This window comes from Macaca fascicularis, chromosome 8, assembly GCF_037993035.2.
Source record: "Macaca fascicularis isolate 582-1 chromosome 8, T2T-MFA8v1.1".
NCBI classification, from domain to species: domain Eukaryota; kingdom Metazoa; phylum Chordata; class Mammalia; order Primates; family Cercopithecidae; genus Macaca; species Macaca fascicularis.
In genome coordinates, this window is record NC_088382.1 from 140,215,737 (window position 1) to 140,237,301 (window position 21,565).

Sequence of the window (21,565 nt, forward strand, 5' to 3'; positions counted from 1 at the left end):
TTGATTATGATGTGTCTGGTAAATAAATGTATTTGAAAGCATTTTTTTTCACACAAGGGGAGTATAAGAAAGACTCTATATATTGTGATTGCACGTTGGACTAAGCCACATAAAATATCCAAAATTCAATTGGATATAAGTATCTTGTAAGAATTGTATAGTCCTAAGAATATAAAGAATGCAGAACTCCATCAGATCTCAAAGCTTCAAAAAATACCTTTCATAGCATATAATCAATTTAAAAAACCTAGGATTAGAAGGAGAAAATCATTTACACATTGAGGAGCTTATCACCTAAGGTAGGAACTTCAGATTTTGTTAACAGATGAAAAAATAGGTAATTAATTACCCCTAAGAAAGTGGGCTGACTGCTTTCCTCTTGAAGTTATGTATCGTTTATACAAACGATACTAATATTCAGAAATAAGAATCTAGGCAGTCTGCTCCATCCCACATCTCTGTTATAGAAGCCAACTGCAACAAATAAGGCCTCAAGTGGCCTGAGGTTCTTCCAATTGTCATGACGTATGTGAGGGCTGCAGTTCAAAGGACTGTGGAGCCATAGACCAGACGACACTATCAGGAGACAGCCTGTGATGGCTCCAGTCCCTGAGGATATATTACTTTCTTTGTCCAAGATACATTCCTTCTCATCTGAAGTGTGAACTGCCAGGACAGCACTGGACTCCATGCCAACCCCGTCACTCTAGCTGGGAGATCGAGTCCACAGGAAGGAATTATGAATAAAGACCTGCTCTCTGCTACAAGTTGGCTCTGTACTACAAAGTCAGAGACCAGTGGACAACAAGACACAACTATACTAAAACCATCACCAAAACAATGTGAGTCTGACTCCTTAGCCAATTATGATGTTTAAGCTTAATCACCCAAAAACCTAAGTTGTCACCATTCTAAGGCAGCTTTAAAGTATACAGTAAGAGGGGGCATCTCTGGACCCTGTGGCATCTGCGGCTAACAGTAAATTCTATAACGAAGTCTGGAAAAACTGCTGCAGGCTACGGGAGCAATGACTTCTCTGGACTGCTGTTATGAACTGGAAAACTACTGGGCTCATATCAGCTGTGGAATTCACAACAATCTTTACTTATGTGTGGATGTAAACATCCAAAGTTGGGGAGCACTGAAGCCCCCAGAATCAAGAGAACTCTGTGGCAAATATTCTAAAAATGAAAATTGCAGCAAGCAACAGTCTTGGTATTTGACTCCTTCAGTGGCACACTTCTCTTTGTTCTGTGAAGGAATCCTGTGGCTTTCTTTCAGTTTACATGTCTACTTACATCTTCTTCTAGATGTGTATTTTGTTTTGTTACTCTTTCTTTTTTTTCGAGATGGAGTCTCGCTCTGTTACCCAGGCTGGAGTGCAGTGGCATGATCTTGGCTCACTGCAACCTCTGCTCCCAGGTTCAAGCAATTCTCTTGCCGCTGCCTCCTGAGTAGTTGAGATTACAGGCGTCCACCACTACACCTGGCTAAATTTTGTATTTTTAATAGAGACAGTGTTTCACCACGTTGGCCAGGCTGGTCTTGAACTGCTGACCTCAGGTAATCCATCCGCCTTGGCCTCCCAAAGTGCTGGGATTACAGGCATGAGCCACTGTGCCCAGTCTGCCTTTTTACCTTTCCCCTCTCATTGGCAAAATCTACAGATAATTCATGCCTTACATGTATGTTATCAGTTTCTTGAAAATGTCAATGTGTCAATACAATGACCACTTTCACCTAAAAGATCCCAAAACAATTTCTGGGAACGTGATGGTAGTGCTGGTCCCTGCTCATATATAAATGGGAACCTATAAAATGGATACGTTAAGAATTTAGGTGAACTAGTCCTTGACTTCATCTGGTTCTTAATCCCTCTCTTAAATAAATGAGAAACCTATTTTTTATAAAATTCTGAATTTGCATTTTTAAATGGTGTGTAACCACATTTCTCTCTGAGATAAAGGTCCAGCTAGGTGGCCCAGGACTGGTAGTTATTTTTAAATTTTTTTATTTTATTTTATTTTTTTAACAAGTGAGAGCATAGCAAACTGTCTACCTTAATGTAATCTTACTATTGGCAGTCTGAATTTACATGGCTTTATCATTCCAGAAAACTGTGGCATAGTAAGAAGGAATTACAAATAACTTTATAGTTGGTTTCAAGAACTTCCCCAAAAGTCATTCATCAGAAAGACTGTTCCTATAGTCCTAAGTAGAGTAAACACCCCTTCTTAGTACAAAGGAGTGCTCAAGAAGGCTCATCAAAGGACTTGAAGGTTGCTTGGTTTCCACGAGTGTTTCACTGTCATGGTGTCTACCAAACCTACCTATTATTTTGCAAACTTTGCCCAATCCCAATCAATTAATTCCTTCTCCCCTAACTGAAAGACCTATCTGAAACCAAACTTTTGAATCTCATACATTTGTTAACAACCTTTTCTACTTCATGATTCTATAAGGATTTTGTTAAGATGGTATTCTCTCTTACTGTGGCAAGCAATCAGCTCAACTTTTCTTTATTACTAGGTTATTTTCATGGCTATTTCAGGGAGTCAACAATTATTATAACCTGAAGGTTGCACACGCAACTTTCTATTGGCCATGACTTGGTCATGTGGTTACATCTAAATGCCAGGGAGATTGGAAAAATGTAGTTTTTAGATGGGTATTTTTATGTTCAGCTAAAACTTCTATTCCTATAGAAAAGTCAGAAAACAAGTAATTGGGGAACAGCTACAAATACTCATGTCAATATAAAAACTAATACCAGGGCTGGGTGCAGTGGCTTACACCTCTAACCCTAGCATTTTGGGAGGCCAAGTTTGGTGGATTGCTTGAGCTGAGGAGTTTGAGACCAGCCTGGGCAACATGGCAAAATCCCATCTCTACAAAAAACAAAAACAAAAACAAAAGTTAGCTGGGTGTGGTGGTATGCTTCTGTGGTCCCAGTTATTTAGGGGGCTGAGATGGGAGGATCGCTTGAGCCTTGGAGGCAGAGGTTGTAGTGAGTGGAGATTGTGCCACTGCACTCCAGCCTGGGCGATAGAGTCAGAGCATGTCTCAAAAAAAAAAAAAAAAAAAAAGACTAATATTAATAGACAACATTTACTGATGACTCCCTCTGTGTCATGTCCTTGAAAAGATCTTTTCCACAGATGGTCTCATTCAGTCCTCAACACCATGAAGCAAGCACTATGGTTATTGCAATTTTACTGAAGAAATTGAGGCACAAAAAGGCTAAAAAAACCTGGCTAAGTTCACAAAGCTCCTCAATGCTGGAAGTAGATTTAATCCAGGAGGTTGGCTATAGAGTCCAGAGAGTAAGATGAGGTAGAGCGACATGTGATTTTGACAGAGATGTCTCGGAAGCAATACTAGGTGTAATAGTTTTCTATTGTTATGTATCAAATTACCACAAACTAGGCAGATCGAAACTGCCTGTATCAGTTTAGTATATCAGTTTCTGTTGGTAAGGAATCTGAGCAAGTCTCACGTATATATAGGAACTCAGGGGCTCTCTGCTCCAGGTCTTGCAAAGCTGCACTCAAGGTGTCTGCTTGGCTGCATTCTCATCCAGAGGCCTGAATGGGGAAGAGTTCGATTCCAAGCTCATTCAGGTTGCTGACTGAATTTGGGCGAAGGCCCCAATGTCTTGCTGGTTGTTGGCTAGGCAAAGAATCTCCAGTGTTGGAGGCTGCCCACAGTTCCCTGCCATGTGGACCTCCCTCCAGAAAAGCTGTTCAGACATGGCAGATTGATTTTTCAAGGCCAGTAGGGGTGCCCCTCTCTCCAGTACAGAGTCCTGTGTAACAAAATGTAACCACAAGGGTGATGTTGAAACATCTTCGCACTAATCAAGGTAGTGACATTTCATCATCACTGGCATAGTCAATCAAGTCACAGGTGCTAAGGGGAGGAGAGTAAACAAGGTCGTGACTCACTGGGGGTCAGCTTGGGGTGTGTTTGCCACACTGAGTTATGAGACAGATGACGTACATTTTACCCTGACCCCACCATTTACAAGATGTGTATCTTTCAGCCAGTCACTTCACTTCTCTTGATACGTGTTTTCATCTCTAAATTGAAACTAATAATTTGCTCCCTGCCCGTGTCACAGTTTCTGGGAAGATTAAATGAGAATGCATGTGCAGAAGATACAAAACTATGAAATTATAGTGTGCATGGACATGAACTTATTACCCAGATAAAGCCCTTATTAGAACCAGTTATATTCCTTGGAATTGAATACATGTTAAGTCGCATAAATTTCTGATCTATCTGTCATCAGGGGCTTAATTGTACTTGGACAACAGAAGACTATATTTAATTTTATACAGACACTTACGTTTAATCAATTATGCTAATGGAATGTGTATGCAAAAAGCTTTACAATTAAGTAAGACTCTTGAGAGTACTTTTTCAGAATGATTTAAACTTCATAAATGTAGCCATACAGATCATATAACATTTGCATAATATTCTGCTAGCCAGACATGTCTGCTAAATAAATGCAGAGCTGGAGTCATGTAATGAATTATGAGTCAAAACAGCGAACTTCTGGATTCGGCACTATCAGACCCACAGAATGGCTCTGTGATGTTGGGTAAATGAATTCACTATACTATGAGCCTGAAGTGCCTTCTAGTTCACAGATTCTAAGAACAGAAACGACAGTGCCATTACCTGATTCAACATATTTAGGATTTTTGGTTATAGTAGGTAGGTCTCATCATATACCTCTTTCATGAGAGTCTGTCTGTGTGCACAGCAACTTGAATTAGAGGTTCTGGGTGGGGTGGATGCTCTGAGGGGGCTGCCTCATTTCCCTTAAGGACCAATGCAGTCATTCCTCCGGTTGATGCTAATGTCGTCTGCTGAGAGTTGACAGCTGAGTTCCTGCCCAGGAATTGCTGCTTAGCTCCATGCCATGCCTTCTCCCTGGGAGCAACTCATAGCAAAAGACTGGTGGATGCAAGAGTCATAAAGGAGGAGACTAGAGGGCCAGCCTCTAGCTTCCATTTGGGTCGGCTCTGACTGGTCGATCCTGGCCCCAGCATTCCCCATGGGTTGGCTGAGACCTCTTTTGCAACTACCTTGCACTTTAATTCCTTCTGCCCAGTCCTATTTGTGTCACTTTATGACAGGTGTCCATCCTGAGGATGCACCTTAATCAACCACCATCTTAGTGTCTGTTTACCAGTGTTATCAGCTGGCATCAGCTTCAAGTAACAGAACACCAAGCAAAATGTTGGTTAAAAAATGTTGTGCAAGGTTAGTTAATTCAGTGGCTCATGAACATCTTCAAAGATCCAGATGCTGTTCAACTTTTCATTCTGCCACCAATAAGAAGAAAAACATGGGCTGGGAGCAGTGGCTTATGCCTGTAATCCCAGCACTTTGGGAGGCCGAGGCGGGCAGATCACCAGAGGTCAGGAGTTCGAGAACAGCCTGGCTAACGTGATGAAACCATGTCTCTACTAAAAATACAAAAATTAGCTAAGCGTGGTGGTGGGCACCTGTAATTCCAGCTACTCGGAAGGCTGAGGTGGGAGAATCTCTTGAACCTGGGAGGTGGAGGTTGTAGTGAGTCGAGATTGTGCCATTGTACTCCAGCCTCGGTGACAAGAGTGAAACGCTGTCTCAAAAAAAATCTCAGCACTTTGGGAGCCCAAGATGGGAGGATCACTTGAGCCCAGGAGATTGAGGATGCAGTGAGCTGTGATTGTGCCGCTGCACTCCAGCCTGAGCCACAGAGTGAGACCCTGCCTCAAAAAAACAAAACAAAACAAAACAAAAAAAACCCAAAAAAAAACCCCCCAAAAAAACCCAGAACAACTAAGCATATTTTCTGTAAACCTCAAGGGACCTTAAAAGTCTGCTTTTTTTTTTTTCATGAGTTTTCTTAGTTAAAAAACTTAAACTTTCTAGATAACTGCTAGTGTGTTCACTAAACCAGTGCAGTTCCAACCAACACTTATTAATGCCTATTAGGTAGTGAACACATTTTTACTTTTTCACGTATTTAATCCTTACAATCATCCTGTGAGATGGGTGTTATTTTCCTTGCTTTGTGGATGAGGAAACTGAGGCTCAGAAATATGAATGATACACCCAAGCCATATGCTTCTCAGTGGCCAAACTTAGGTCTCCTGAATCTAAACAAGTTTTTTTTTTTTTTTTTTTTTTTTTGATGGAGTCTCGCTGTGTCACCCAGGCTGGAGTGCACTGGCGCAATCTTGGCTTACTGCAGTCTCTGCCTCCCAGGTTCAGGTGATTCTCCTGCTTCAACCTCCTGAGTAGCTGGGATTACAAGCCCAGGCCACCACGCCTGGCTATTTTTTTTTGTACTTTTAGTAGAGAAGGGGTTTCACCATGTTGGCCAGGTTGGTCTCAAACTCCTGACCTCTGGAGTAGCTTAGCTTCTGCAGATGTTACTTCAGGCACTTATAGAATGGATTATTTGATTGCAAGCAACAGAACTACCTTTGGCAAGCATAAGAAAAAAAAGGATTTGTCAGAAGTACGTCAATCAGGGTTTGGTGCAGAAACAAACAAAACTTCCGTAGTCATTCTAATTAGAAAGGGACTAAAGATAGATAAATGGTGCTAACAAAATTATTAAGTAGGCTGAGAGAAAAGGTTCTAGACTGAACTTCTAGGAATAACTGTAGAACTATATAGACAACATAAGAGGAGTTATTCCTTTTAAGGCCACCATTGGAGCTAAGCTGGAATCAAGAGCCCACTGTTGCTGCCACCCTATAGCCACTGCTGCCATTGTCCCTGAAGATGCAGAATGTGGGAGAATGGATGTTAAGATGCTACGTCAGAGAAACCTCACATCTCCACATTCTTGCTTGTCAGAAGAAATAACCAAAAGAGAGCAGGATGATTTCCTTCTCGGATAGCAATGGAGTACATCTAATTGGCGGAACTAGTTTGTATCCAGAGCTCTAATTACAAGGGAGTCTGAGATACAATCCCCCAACACAGAAGGACAGTAGAATGGAGGCTGAGGGTAACATTTATCTCACAAAGATATGGGTAGTCATGCTACAAAGCAAAACCAACATTTTATTTTTTATTTTAAGAAATGATTTACTTATTTCTATATTTTTGTAGTGATAGAGTCTCGCTGTGTTGCCCAGCTGGTCTCAATCTCAAGCGATCCTTGAGATTGGTCTCCAAAAGTTCTGGGATTACAGGCATGAGCCACTGAGCCTGGCCTGAAACCAATATCTTAAAAATAAGGAAGGATATTTAACCATATTGCTCTAACAAAAAATATGTTGTTTTTATTAATAATTTTATTTTGGTGAGATTGAGGGTTTTGTGTCATTAATGAGGAGTGAAAATTACTTATAACTTATTTACTGGTAAATAATATAAATAAAAACACATATATTGAAGGTACTTGCTCAAATGTACTTGAAACCTGCTACTCTTAACTAAGAGCTCCTCAAAGGTGAGGACATACCTTATCAACATTCCATCTCCAGTTCCTGACAGCTAGTAGATGTCATTGAAATAATTAACAGAGTATAAAATTGAATTAATTGATGGTGGGATGGCTACTGGATAAATGGATGTTAGATGGATGGATGGATTGATTGATAGATCCAACACAGTGCTAGGTGTTAGGAAGGGACACAAAAGTGGTGCAAGTCTTGTGCCTTTGCTGGGGAGCTTACCACCTAGCTGGGGAAATAAATATATATGCAGGAAACAGTTCAACAAAAGCACAAGGCACTTGGTGATGGACTGTTCAGAAAAGTAGCATAAATGCAATAGACTATACTGTTCAATTCACTGAACTTAGAGTGAGCAGATGAGGGTTGGAGGCTCTCCTCTTCCACTCTCCAACTCTTCATGCCAAAGTCTGCATAAACCCATTATGCATTAGTGGCATTAATCAACCCTCTAGTTTGGGAAGGTAACTTTCTTGCTTAAGGAATGATTTCTAGTTGCTGCTTTAGTCAGTTTAGTGTTATTTTTTTTGTGAGAAATTTTCCCTTCCAAATAATGATGACTATGATTATGACTTTCATAAACTCAAGTCTGGGAATTACCTGCAGGTAATACCTAGCCTTTCTTATTGAGGCATTGCCACAAAAGGGAGAAAAGAGGCAAAAAACAAACAAGCAAACAAACAAAACCCCTTCTCTAATTATTGAACAGCTACCCAGCAGCTTTATAAATTTGCCTATCTAGGAAATTTGAAGGGAATAGGAATATTCTCTTGGAAATTCCCTATTTCACCTAATGCTTTTATGTGGCAGGGCCATGTTCGTGAGATTATGACTATTAAACAAGCAATTATGACATAAAATGACTTTTATAAAGCAAGAAAAGGATTTAACATTTTTGTGTCAGGCATGCACCTTTCAAACAGTATTAGTCATGCAGTCCACATTCATTGGTGTTCCCCTATGGACTAGAAATCGTCTTGAGTGTTGATGATACAAAGATAATTATAGATCACAAAATTTAAAAAGTACATGAAATAAATGTATCTATTTGCCCTCCTGTTGGAAAAACCCTTTTAATGACAGAAAATGTACTTTTTTTTTTCTTCTTGAGATGGAGTCTTGCTCTGTTGTCAGGCTGGAGTGTAGTGGCGTGATATCGGCTCGCTGCAACCTCCTCCTCCCAGGTTCAAGAGATCCCCTGCCTCAGCCTCCCAAGTGGCTGGGACTATAGGTGCGCACTACCACGCCTGGCTAATTTTTTGTATTTTAGTAGAGACAGGGTTTCACCATGTTGGCCAGGATGGTCTTGATCTCCTGACCTCATGATCCACCTACCTCAGCCTCCCAAAGTGCTGGGATTACAGGTGTGAGCCACCATGCCAGGCCCAGAAAATTTACTTTTTAGAAAAAGTAATTTTGACATAATGGCATACTAGGTACGAATAACCAACCCTTCTGCTAAACAACTAGGAAAGCTGGACAAAATATTTAATAAAATCTTGTTGAGGCACTAGAGAACTAATAAGATAGTAATAAATTCACCATGCCAGTACCCAGGAAGGGTCAGAGGCCCCAGTACATGATCTCAGTATCTGGGGCTACTTTTTCCTCTGGGAAAGTTTGTCAGTTCTGGAGAGAAAGATCGAGAAGCGTAATGGCTATTGCCCTTTTGACTCTCAAGGATCACAGGGTGGGGAGCACAGTGAATATCCTTAACTTTGAGTAGGACCCTGTGTGCATGTAGCCTAGGAGTAAGGATGAACCAGAAATAGGCTGTCTCAGGGACCCACACTCAGCTTTGAAACATTTCAGTCCCTGAAATGGGATTGAGGTGATCCTGGAGTACCAGTGCTTCAAGTTGATTGGCAATAGCAAACATGAATTATCTCTGATGGAGGACAGAGTCACTTTAGGTTTCAAATTTGTTTCACATACATTTTTATAAGAACTATGTGTGAGACACAATTAAAAACAAATAGACATGCAAAGAGACAAGATAACATAAATGAATATAAAAAATTAGAGGTAACAGGTACACAGTTGATGTTTAAATAGCCACACTTATGCTCAAGAGGATAAAAGACATAATTAAGAGTATCAGCAGAGGCTGGGCGCGGTGGCTCATGCCTGTAATCCCAGCACTTTGGGAGGCTGAGGCGGGCGGATCACAAGGTCAGGAGATCGAGACCATCCTGGCTAACACGGTGAAACCCTGTCTCTACTAAAAATACAAAAAATTAGCCAGGTGGGGTGGTGGGTGCCTGTAGTCCCAGCTACTTGGGAGGCTAAGGCAAGAGAATGGCATGAACCCGGGAGGCGGAGCTTGCAGTGAGCCGTGATCACGCCACTGCACTCCAGCCTGGGCGACAGAGCGCAACTCTGTCTCAAAAAAAAAAAAAAAAAAAAAAAAGGATTATCAGTAGAAAGCCGGAAACCATACGGAAACCAAATGAAAATTCTGAAGCTGTTTAATTCCTTAATTTTTTTTATCTAAAAAATTTTTTTCTGGGGATGGGGTCTCACCATGTTGCCCAGACTGGCCTTGAACTCCTGGGCTTTAGTGATCCTCTCACCTTGCCCTCCCAAAGTGCTGGGATTACAGGTGTGATCCACCATGCCCAGCCTGTTTTATTTGTTGAATGAAACTTTATTCAGCAAATTAAGAACTCAGTAAATGGAGTTCAGTAGCACATTAGACTTCTAAAGAGAGAAACAGTAAACTGGAAGACAGAAGAAAATATTCTGAATGAAACAAGGGGAAGCAAAGGGTGAAAAAAATCAGAAGGTAAAAGCCCCCCAAACGAGCCTGTGTGAAGGCCTAATTTGTAATAAATTGGAGCCCACATCAAAGCAGAGAATGGGGTGTGATATTTGAAGACGTAACTGCAAAATTTCAAAATTTATGAAAGACATCAAACTATGAGTCAAGAAGTCCTGCTAAGCCTAAATAAGATAAATACAAAGAAAAATACACCTGGACATCTTATAGCAATACTGCTAAAGATCAAATCAAACATGAAGTCTTAAAAGCAACTAGACAAAAAGACCTTGTTACCCACAAAGGAGCAAAAATAAGACTGAAAGCTGACTTGTCAACAGAAACACAGAAACAGCAGAACCTAGAGACTAAGGAATGATAGCTTTAAGGTGCTGAAAAGGTGAAAATTATCTGTCAACTAAAACTACTGTACCCATTGAAAACGTCTAGCAATAATAAAGATAAAGTCATTTCCAGAAAAACAAAAGTGAGAGGATTTAGCATGCACACTAAAAAAAAAAAATAGAGTGTTCTTCAGACAGAAGGAAAATGACCCCTTCTCTATGTTATTGAAATTGCACAAACATATGCATTTAAAATACAGTTAACCTTAGGGGAGGGCTGTGGGAAATGGGGAGTTACTAATCAACAGGTCTAAAGTTTCAGTCAAGCAAGATGAATAAGCTCTAGAGATCTGCTATACAACATGGTAGCTGTAGTCAACAATCATGTATTGTGCACAACAAAAATGGCATGTAAGTTGGAAAGATGTTAAAACGTTCTAAGAACTTTGCATTGACCTGGAAGTGCTTATTAGATTTAGATAAAGCAAGGATGCATATTGTAATCTCTAGAATAACCCCTGAAATATCTTTATATGTAACTCTCATGCAGATATGGAGTAGAAATCAATTTTTTGAACCAATGTTGATGAAGTCAAGAAAGATAAAAACAAGGTAGAACGAGTAGAAAGTATTTAGTTAGATGGTTAGTTAAAATCCAAATATATCAGTAATCACATTAATTAAATGTCAATAGAATAAATGTCCCTTACAAAAAAAAAGATTGTCGGAATGGATTTTGAAAAACAAACCCCGGGTATCTGATCTTTAAAAAGAGTCACATCTAAAACAAGACTACAGAGCAAGCATAACATAAAAAAGGACGTTTTGTAATACAAATAGGTTCAATTTTCCAGTAAGATAAAACAACTCTAAATTTGTGTATGCTAAATAACATAGCTTCAAATATAAATAAAGTTAAATTTAACCAAGCTACAGAGAAAATACACAAATTTGCTACCAGAGTGAGAAACTTCAACACATTCCTCAGTAACTAATAGTATAAATAGACAATAATTTTGCAATATTTTCTACAGAAAATATAAAGACAATTCAATCTTTTTTTCTTGCATGGTTGGTTGAAATTTGCTTTTTTATCGATAATATTTCAGGAAAGTTTCTTTCAACTTCCCCGTGTGTTACTGGTAATGTCAAAGTTAGGAAGATCTCTATCGGATTTCTTCCATTTGTGAGCTGTAAAATGAGGAGAGGTTTTCCCCTGACTTTCTTTTGCACCGTGTTTTTTCCTCCATACTTTTATGCCAGGCACCATAGAAAATGTCCATATTTTAATAAACAATTTCTGGCCCTGGACATTAATTGTATCATAACTCTAGGTGCATTGGTATAGTGGGCAGTAACTGTATTTCTGAAAGTAATTTCTTTCTGGCACAGGTAACAATAATGTAACATACATGGAAGTGACAGGGTGCACATAAACCTGTCACACTAAACCCACACTAAATTAATCCACCCCTCAACTTTAGCTGAATCTCTAAAATGCCACAACTACTCCCACATCAATCAACATGAAGGACAGTGAGAATGAGGGAAGGCTTGAAAGGTAAGAGACAATGATCTCAACTAGCTGTGGGTAAAATAACTTATTTGGTATACTTTGTGTACCACGACTATATGAATCCTCGGGCAAGGGCTGTGCAGGAGAGAGGCCCTGAGGGTTACACTTGATGAGCTTCATAGCAAATCTGTCCTTGCCTGGCACATAGTAGGAGCTCAGTAAATAGTTGTTGAATGAATGAATAAAACGACTCAGATTCTGTGATGGTTAATACTGAGTGTCAACTTGATTGGATTGAAGGATGCAAAGTTCCTGGATGTGTCTATGAGGGTGTCGTGAAAGGAGATGAACATTTGAGTCAGTGGGTTGGGAAAGGCAGACCCACCCTTAATCTAGGTGGGCACAATCTAATCAGCTGCCACTGCAGCCAGAATAAAAAGCAGGCAGAAGAACACGAAAAGATTTGACTGGCTTAGCCTCCTAGCCTACATTTTTCTCCCGTGCTGGATGCTTCCTGCCCTCAAACACTGGACTCCAAATTCTTCAGCTTTGGGACCCAGACTGGCTTCCTTGCTCCTCAGCTTGCAGACAGCCTATTGTGGGACCTTGTGATCGTGTAATTTAATATTCCTTAATAAACTCCCCTTTATATATATATATATATCTCTCTCTCTCTCTCTCTCTATATATATAAATATCCATATCTATTCTATTAGTTCTGCCCTTCTAGAGAGCCCTGACCAATACAGATTTTTATCAATTGGAGCAGATGCTAACCATAAATGTTTGGCACAGCCATCCTGGTGAGTACCAGGTGACCATTGGTGTGATTGTTTCAGTGGAATCTTGTTGCAGAGTTTCTTTGGCCAAAGAAATGGCCTCTTAGGGGAGATTTATTTTTCATATATAATTAAGCAGTCTGAATTCAATTTGGGATCACATCATAGAGCATGACTCTTGAGTTTGTGAACAAGCCACAAAGATCCAAATTTAACCCCTCTAAAATTGCCATCTTGGCCCTGAGGGCAGGATAAAATTTGGGATAGTCAATTTAGCATTGCCTGGATTTAACAGTTTAAAGCCACATCCTTAACAGGGCTCAAAAGCACATGGAAAATAGGCTACTTTGCAGTTAAAAGCCTTTTGTATTCTGCTCCATTACGTAATCTATTACTCTGTCTTGTACTTTGAATTGATCTTGTACCCATGTTTGGTTTTGAACAGAATGCATTGGTCACTTAGAAAATATTGGCTCACTGAGTTATATAGATCTCCTAATCGTTGGCATTTTTTATTACACAATGTTAAAAATCACATTCATCACCACAACCACTACCAATCTGATCATGAGTCATTAAACACTGAGAAGCTCTCTGAAATTCTAATATTTCCTTGAAAAATTGAATTTTATCATGGGAAAAATATTGTGTTTTTTTTCTTTAAATGACTGGCCCACTTCATTTTCAATAAAATGTCTGCCAAATATCCAAGTCTGAATATCATAATTTGTCTCTTGGTGTTCATTCAAATGAAACTGGTGTTCCCTGAAAAATGCAGCTCGCTCAGCTTGCAACTCAGATGATGGCATGAGTATTACTTTTCCTTGAGACAGAATTGTATACCTCAAGGCAGCAGAAGTGCTTCATACATATTTCCCATATTATCTCATGGATGTGTACTCAAGGGTCAAGATGAAATAAAATTAAGAGTTTTTATAGCTTCATCAAAGACAGTCTAAAATGGAACCTCTTTTAACATTTAAATGTTAGACATTTAAAATGTTTAAAAATTCATCACCATCATCATTATTAATTTACTGTGATTTTTTTCGGCAGTGAAGAATACAACAATTATTTGTGCAATTTGAGGTTCCCTGCTTGTATTCCTGCTAAACTTTCAGCAGTTTTACCCATTGCTAATTTTGCACCTCCAGTGCAAATGTGAACACGGCTAGAAAGGCAAATAACATTGTAGACATCCTGTAAAGGTCTTGGGACCCCTGGGGGTCCTCACATCATGTTTTGAGAACCACTACTCTAGGGATATGGGGTTCTTCCTCTTGTTCATGGACATCAGATATTAACCAAAGCTCAAAGCTGCAGCCAACAATCTCCTGCTCAGGAAAGATAAATACAGGTGACCGGAGCAACACTGGTGCTCAATTCTTGGACCTCCCTGAATGCTGTCCCCATCTAAATAGTAAATAATCAGATTTTCAGCTTGTCATATGTCAGTCAGGAGAAAGTGAATAGGTTGAGAAGTTTAATGACATCTGCAGCCTCTTGAATCTAATGGATTGAGTGCATCAGAGTTCATCTGAGAGCGTCTATCGCCGGACATCCCTGCTGAGAGAGTATAGCCATGACTCTCAGACGGCCCATCATGAGCTGATTTTATGCAGCATGAAAACCAGTGATTTAAACACACCATAAAGAGTGTTTTTATGGGGCATGCAATATAGCCAAGAGGAAAGAGTATGACATTAACACCAGAAATTTGTCTCCTGTTTCCAGAAATGTTGAATTGCACTAATTCCACAATTTACTCCTAAATCCCACAGTAACATTTCCATCAGTTGTAGACTTAGGCTTGCAAATTCAGCACCTAAGAAGCTGTTGGTTTTCTAAAGTGTCTGTAATCTTGATTTTCTACATCTCTGGCTTTGGGGGCTTATCTGTGGCTTCGGTGGCAACTGCATGGCAATCTTGAAACATCAGGGATCTCTTAACTCTATCTTGACTTCTTGCTCTTCACAACTGACATGCTTCCTTGGAAAATGTTATCCATTCTCAAGATTTTAACCACCACCTCTACTTTCCCCCTCTTTCTCTGCCTTTAAGTTGGGCTGATCTTCCTTTGGGGCTCAAACAAGGCATGCTGAATCCCATTTCTGGGCCTCTGTCCATACTGGGCCTTCTGTTTGAAAACATCTGCCCCATCTTTTCATCTGGTTAATTCCTACTAGCTGGGTTCAAAGGACAGTTGCTCAAAAAGTGTCACTTCCCTGATATTCCGGGGCAGATCAGATCCCTTGTTCATGCCTGTAGGCTGTATACATCGTAGCGTTTACCACAAACAAAATGAACTCCTTATTTGTATAATAAGTTAACATTCAGTTGGTCCTAATTTGGACTGCTTAATCATTTGTTTCCCATGGAAACTCCATCAGAGCAAGGACCATGACTGTCTTGTTTACCTCTGCATTACCAGCTCTGAGTCCTGTGCATGGAACAGAGAAGGAACTTTATATTTATTGGAATAGAGAATGAATGAGAATATGTCCAGTTGCTGGTTACCTCGTGTCTAGCCCAGACCTATCTAGTCCAGACATCTTCACATGGATATCTCACCCAGCCTTAGTTCAAATTAATCATCTTCCGTCTACTCCACTGTGATCCAATACTAGTTCCCTTCATTTGTTCTCCTGCAATAGTTTTTCTTTTCTTTTAAATCTAATTTTTAAAAGAATCTAATTATTCTAAAATCTAATTCTTCTAAACCTATTCTTTAAAAAATGCAAATCCGATTGTGTTCAAATCCCTTATACTCCAGGCTACAAATCCCTGCCTTCTTTTTCAACCTTGTCTCATACATCTCCCTTCTCACCTGCTAAACACACCAAGCTCATTCCTCTGTTTAGGGTCTTTGTCCTAGTTGTTTCCTCTGTCTGGGAGATCCTTCCCCTAATCTGCACACAACTGGATCTCTCTGGGCATTAGACTACAGTGTCAGTGTCACTGTTTCATACCAGAACCAGTAAGTGAGCCTTTCCTAAGCAGCCTTTTGCTCATTTTTATAATTTCTGTGTTTGGTATTCCAGCTAGGCCTATTCAAAATGCAGCCTCAGGCCTCATCCTAACTTTACTCAATCAGAAACTGCATTTTAACAAGCTTGCCAGGCAATTTTTCTGCATATTACACTATGAGAACCACTGATCATGATCTCCTTGGGCTGTTGTTGAATTGCAAATACTGGGGTGAATTTGAGAATCGGGAGTCAGAATGTCCAAGGGTATGAGAAGCTATATGTTCAGCACACCTTCTGGATGACAATTGGGAAATACTGCATCTAGGTAATCACTGAATCCAGGTCAGATTTTTTTATAGCTTGTGAATGCCCCATATTATCTTAGGGACTTGTAGATACAAAAGTGAGTAAGATTCAGTCCTTGCCCTTCAAATGCTGAGATCCCAGTGGGAGACAAGCATGGAACCTAATACTTTCAGGATAATGCAGTAAGCACAGTGATCAATGGATGGGTAGTATGGAAGAGCACTGGCGTCAAATCTCAGCTCTGTAGTGGGGCAACCTTGAGCAAGGCACTGACATTTTTGAACCTCAGCTTAATCGTATGCAAAATGGGGTAGTACTACCTGGTATTCAGGCCCGTTTTGAAGATTAGTGAGTTAATGAATGTAAGTATGTAGTGACTCCATAAACTATGTTGGTGTTACAACTGCTGCCCAGGGTGACGAGGGAGCTGGTAGAGAAGCAGTGCTAGTTCAGATAGAATATTCTGACTCATGCATTCATAATTACCATAGGCAGCCAGAGAGGGAGAAAGTCAATACCAGTCAGCATTAGAGAGCAGCATCTTGGCAGAAATGGGATTTGAAGTTGGAAATAAATGGAACTCTTAAACAACGGGAACTTAGAGGCCTGGGGAGAATAGAGGGTACATCAGTTAAAGGAAAATAATCCTTTGCAAATCAGTCTCTGCTCTTCTGCTTTTCAGTCAGTGAAATGGCTGATCTGTCAATGTGGCTCCAGATGAAGGAGTTTGTAATCCCAATGTTTTTTTTTTTTTTGAGACGGAGTCTTGCTCTGTCACCCAGGCTGGAGTGCAGTGGCACAATCTTGGCTCACTGCAAGCTCCGCTTCCCAGGTTCATGCCATTCTTCTGTCTCAGCCTCCCTAGCAGCTGGGACTGCAGGAGCCCGCCACCAAGCCTGGCTAATTTTTTTTGTATTTTTAGTGGAGACGGGGTTTCACCATGTTAGCCAGGATGGTCTCTATCTCCTGACCTTGTGATCCACCTGCATCGGCCTCCCAAAGTGCTGGGATTACAGGAGTGAGCCACCACACCAGGCCTGTAATCCCAATTTTTGGCGCTTTAGTTTTTGGGGTGGTCCACAGCCTTGTCAGGGCACCATCTGTCATTGGTAGGAGATGTTACCTTTTAAAGATGGGCCAAGAGTCCAAGAACTATTGATGGCAGACCCTGGGGTTTAGCAAAGGGAAGCTAGTAAAGAATGAGTTGTTGGATCAACCTGGGGTTACTGATGGCAGACCCTGGGGTTTGGCAACTTCCCTGGAGGGCACACACTGGTGCAGGTGCTTCCTGAGTGTAGGAGTACAACAAAACTGGGAACATACTAATCAATGGATTTCCAGAAATTTCCCCATATATTTTTAATTCTTCAGTTAAACTTAAATTTGCTGGAAAGGCCTTCAGGGACAGCTCATTACCGACTAAAAGAGTTTGACCAGTAACTGATCAGAAACAAACACAGAATCCAAAAGATGAGGCATTCATTATTTTCCCTCTGTGAATCATTATTTAGTCCATGCAGAGTCTGGCTTGGCAGAGGGACTAGGGACCAGCAATTCCCCCTTTTATTGTGGTGGTCTCTGCCTCTTCCCCTTCTATCCTCCGTTCTCCTATTTTCTCTTCTTTGTCTTTTCAACTCTGTCTTCTCCCTTCATCCCCTCCTTGTGTAAGGAGGTTTTTTCATCTTTCAGATTTCTGAGGGTGGAGCATCTGCAAGAGAAGCATTCTCTTTATTATATATCTGTATCTATATCTATATCATCCATTCTAATTATCGTATAGTAAAATATAATTGCAAAAACTGCAATTACTTTTGCAACAAGTATCTATCTATCTAGAGAAAATGATTTGGATCTGTGTCCCCACCAAATCCCATGTTGAATCGTAATTTCCGTGTAGGTGTTGGGGCCTGTTGGGAGGTGACTGGATCGTGGAGGCAGTTTCTCATGAATGGTTTAGCACCATCCCTTTGATACTGTCCTCACGATCATGAGTTCCCATGAGATGTGGTCACTTAAAAGCGTGTGGCACCACTCCCTGCTCTCTCTCTTGCTCCTGCTCTTGCTATGTAAGACTCATCTCTGCCATGATTGTAAGGTTCCTGAGGCCTCCCAGAAGCAGATGCTGCCATGATTCCTGTACAGCCTGTGGAACCATGAGCCAACTAAACCTCTTTCTTTATAAATTACCAAGTCTCAGGTATCCCTTTATAGCAATGTGAGAATGAACTAATACATATAAACAATATACATTGTTATTATTATATATTATACACACTTATATGTAATGCATATTATATATTATACACACACATATGTATACATAACCTTTTAGAGAAACCCCTTCTCAGACCAGTACTTTGAAATATTATTGTGCTAAGAAAATATTCAGTTTCCTCGATGAGTTACTAGAGAACCCTCAGGTGATGGGGAAGGGAAGAAAAATACCTGGAAGATGATAAAAGAAGCTTTCATCCTGTTATGTAGACACTGATAATAGATATGTCTTTCTTTGGGTGTTTAACAAGATTGAAATCACGTTGTGGACTATTATATATAGCTGCATTTTTTGGTATTTAATAATATGTCAAAAAATTTCCCCCATATCCTTATCTACAATATGTTTTCTTCAGTACTTTATTGAGGTATGATTCTTGTACAGTAAAATGCACAAATTTTTAGCATACAGTTAAATGATTTATGACAGATATTTTACACACACACAAACACACACATGGCCACAACCCATATCAAGATTAAAGATTTGTATCACCCCAGAGAATTTTCTCTTTCCTGATGCCCTGTTCTGCTTAATCCACTCCCTGATTGCTGCCCCCACCTTAAGTATTGTTTCAGCTTCTATCATTATACATGAATTTTGCTTATTCCTCCACTTCACTTAAATGGAAACATGTAGTGTATACTCTTGTGTCTCCCTTGCTTCACTCAACATAATGTTTTTGAGATTCATCCTGTTATTGAATGTATCCAGAGCTCATCAAAAAAAAAAAAAAAAAACTAATATGAATATTCCACAAATTGATTGCCAATTCTCCTATTGACAGATATTTGAGTTGTTTCTAGTTGGGCAACTATGAATAAAGGGACTATGAACATTCTCATGCAAAGAGTTTTGTGGACACGTGTACGCACATACACTCTTGCATATATATTCAGGAATAGAATTGCTAGGTCATAGCATTTGCTGGGAGGGTGAATGTTTAACTTTATTAGACACTGAGAAACATTTTTTCCAAAGTGGTTGTACCAATTTATATTCCCATAGATATTAGCGTTTCCATAGTCTTTCACATTCTCACCAACATGGTCAGTCTTTATAATTTTAGCCATTTTGGGGGCATTTTTGGGGTATGGTTTTAGATTTTTATTTCTCAACCATTGAAATTAATCATATTTTCATATGCTTTCTGGCTGTTCAAATATCTTCCTTTATCAAGTGTCTGTTGAAGTCCTTTGCACATTTTAAAAATTGGGATATTTGTATTTTATTATTTGCAGCAGTTTTTACATATCCTAGATACAACTCCTTTGCTAGATGTACGTATTATGAGCATTTTCTTCTAATCTGTGTCTTGCCTCTTTACTTTCTTAACAATGTCTTTGAGTAAATAGAATTTTTAATTGTGATAAAATCTCATTTATCATGTTTTTATTTATCGTTATTTACTTTTACAGCCTAAGAAATCTTTGCCTATTTCAAGTTTAAGATTTTTTACAATGTTTTCTCCAAAAAACTTCATAGTTTAGCTTTTACATCTAGGTCTGTGATTCATTTTGATGTAATGTTTCTTTATGGTGTGAGACTGAGATCAAGGTTTTTGTTTTGTTTTATTTATTTTTTTTCGTGTATATGTTCAGTTGTTCTAATACCATTTATTGAAAAGGCTTCCTTTCCCCCTTGATTTTCACTGGTATCTTTGTCAAAAACAAATGATTAGATCTATGTTGGTCTATTCCTGGACTGTCTATTCATTTCTATTGATTTATTTGTCTACTGAAAATTAACCCTTATCCTAATTACTATAGCTTTATAGTAAGTCTTGAAACATAATAATGCAAGTCTTCCAACTTTGTTCTTCTTAAGATTATCTTGGCTATATTAGGTTCTTGCCATTTCCATATATATTTTAGAATCAGCTTATTAACATTTACAAAAAGGCTTTTGAAATTTTGATTGAAATTTCGCTGACTCTATAGATCGTCTTGTGGAGAATTTATAGCTTAACAAAATTTTTTGAGTATGTTCACATGGTATGTTTTTCTTTTTAAAACTATTTCTCTTAGCAATATTTTGTAGTTTTCAGTGAAAAGGTCTTCATATTGTTTGTAAATTTATTCCTATATATTTGTGATTCTTTTCTTTTTTTCTTTTTTGAGATGGAGTTTAGCTCTGTCACCCAGGCTGGAGTGCAGTGGCACAATCTCAGCTCACTGCAACCTCCGCCTCCTGGGTTCAAGCAATTCTCCTGCCCCAGCCTCCACAATAGCTGGGATTACAGGTACATGCCACCATGCCTGGATAATTTTTGTATTTTTAGTAAAGATGGGGTTTACCATGTTGGTCAGGCTGGTCTTGAACTCCTGACCTCAAGTGATCTGCCTGCCTTGGTCTCTCTCAGTTCTGGGATTACAGGTGCATGCCACCATGCCTGGCTAATTTTTGTATGTTTAGTAGAGATGGAGTTTCACCATATTGGCCAGGCTGGTCTTGAACCCTTGACCTCAAGTAATCCACCCACCTCAGCCTCCCAAAGTGCTGGGATTACAGGCGTGAGCCACTGTGCCTGGACTATTTGTGATTTTTTTTTAGCTTATCAGTGCACTATAGTTTGAAATGTCTGTTCCCTCTGAAACTCGTGTTGAAACTTAATCCCCAAGTTAATGATATTAAGAGGTGGGGCCTTTAAGAGGTGATTGGATCATGAGGGCTCTGCCTTCATGAATAGTTTAATCCATTCATGGATTAATGGGTTAGTGCATTAATCGGTTATCACAGGAGCAGGTTAGTTATCCTGAGAGCGGCTCTGTTATAAAGGCCAGTTTGCCAGTTTGATTTTCTCATGAACCCCCTTGCCGTGTGATGCTTGCAGAGAGTTCCCACCAGCAAGAAGGCCCTCACCACATATAGCCCCTAAGTCTTGGACTTCCTAGTATCAGGAACTGTAAGAAACACATTAAAAAAAATAAATCACCCAATCGCAGGCATTCTGTTATAGTAACAGAAAACTGCCTAAGACATAGTGCTTTCTTATTGTTACACAGTGACCATTGCATTGAATGTTGTCTTTTATTGCCTTCTACATCCTAAACATGGGTAGAACCTAGGTACAATATGCAGGTTTTAATACCTCCATTAAAATTCATTTTAGGAGCATTTTATAATTTACTTAAAGAATTCTTTAC

General features: G+C 39.6%; 1 long non-coding RNA gene across 2 annotated transcripts in view; it reads right to left on the reverse strand.

Moving 5' to 3' along the window:
- Positions 1 to 14,801: 14,801 nt before the first annotated feature.
- LOC123575269 (uncharacterized) overlaps positions 14,802 to 21,565 on the reverse strand; it is a 70,469-nt gene continuing 63,705 nt past the window's right edge. For both annotated transcript variants that reach the window (XR_012416953.1, XR_010577490.1), the window contains one exon: positions 14,802 to 17,852. This is a non-coding gene — a long non-coding RNA (uncharacterized lncRNA). The remainder of the gene's footprint in view (positions 17,853 to 21,565) is intronic.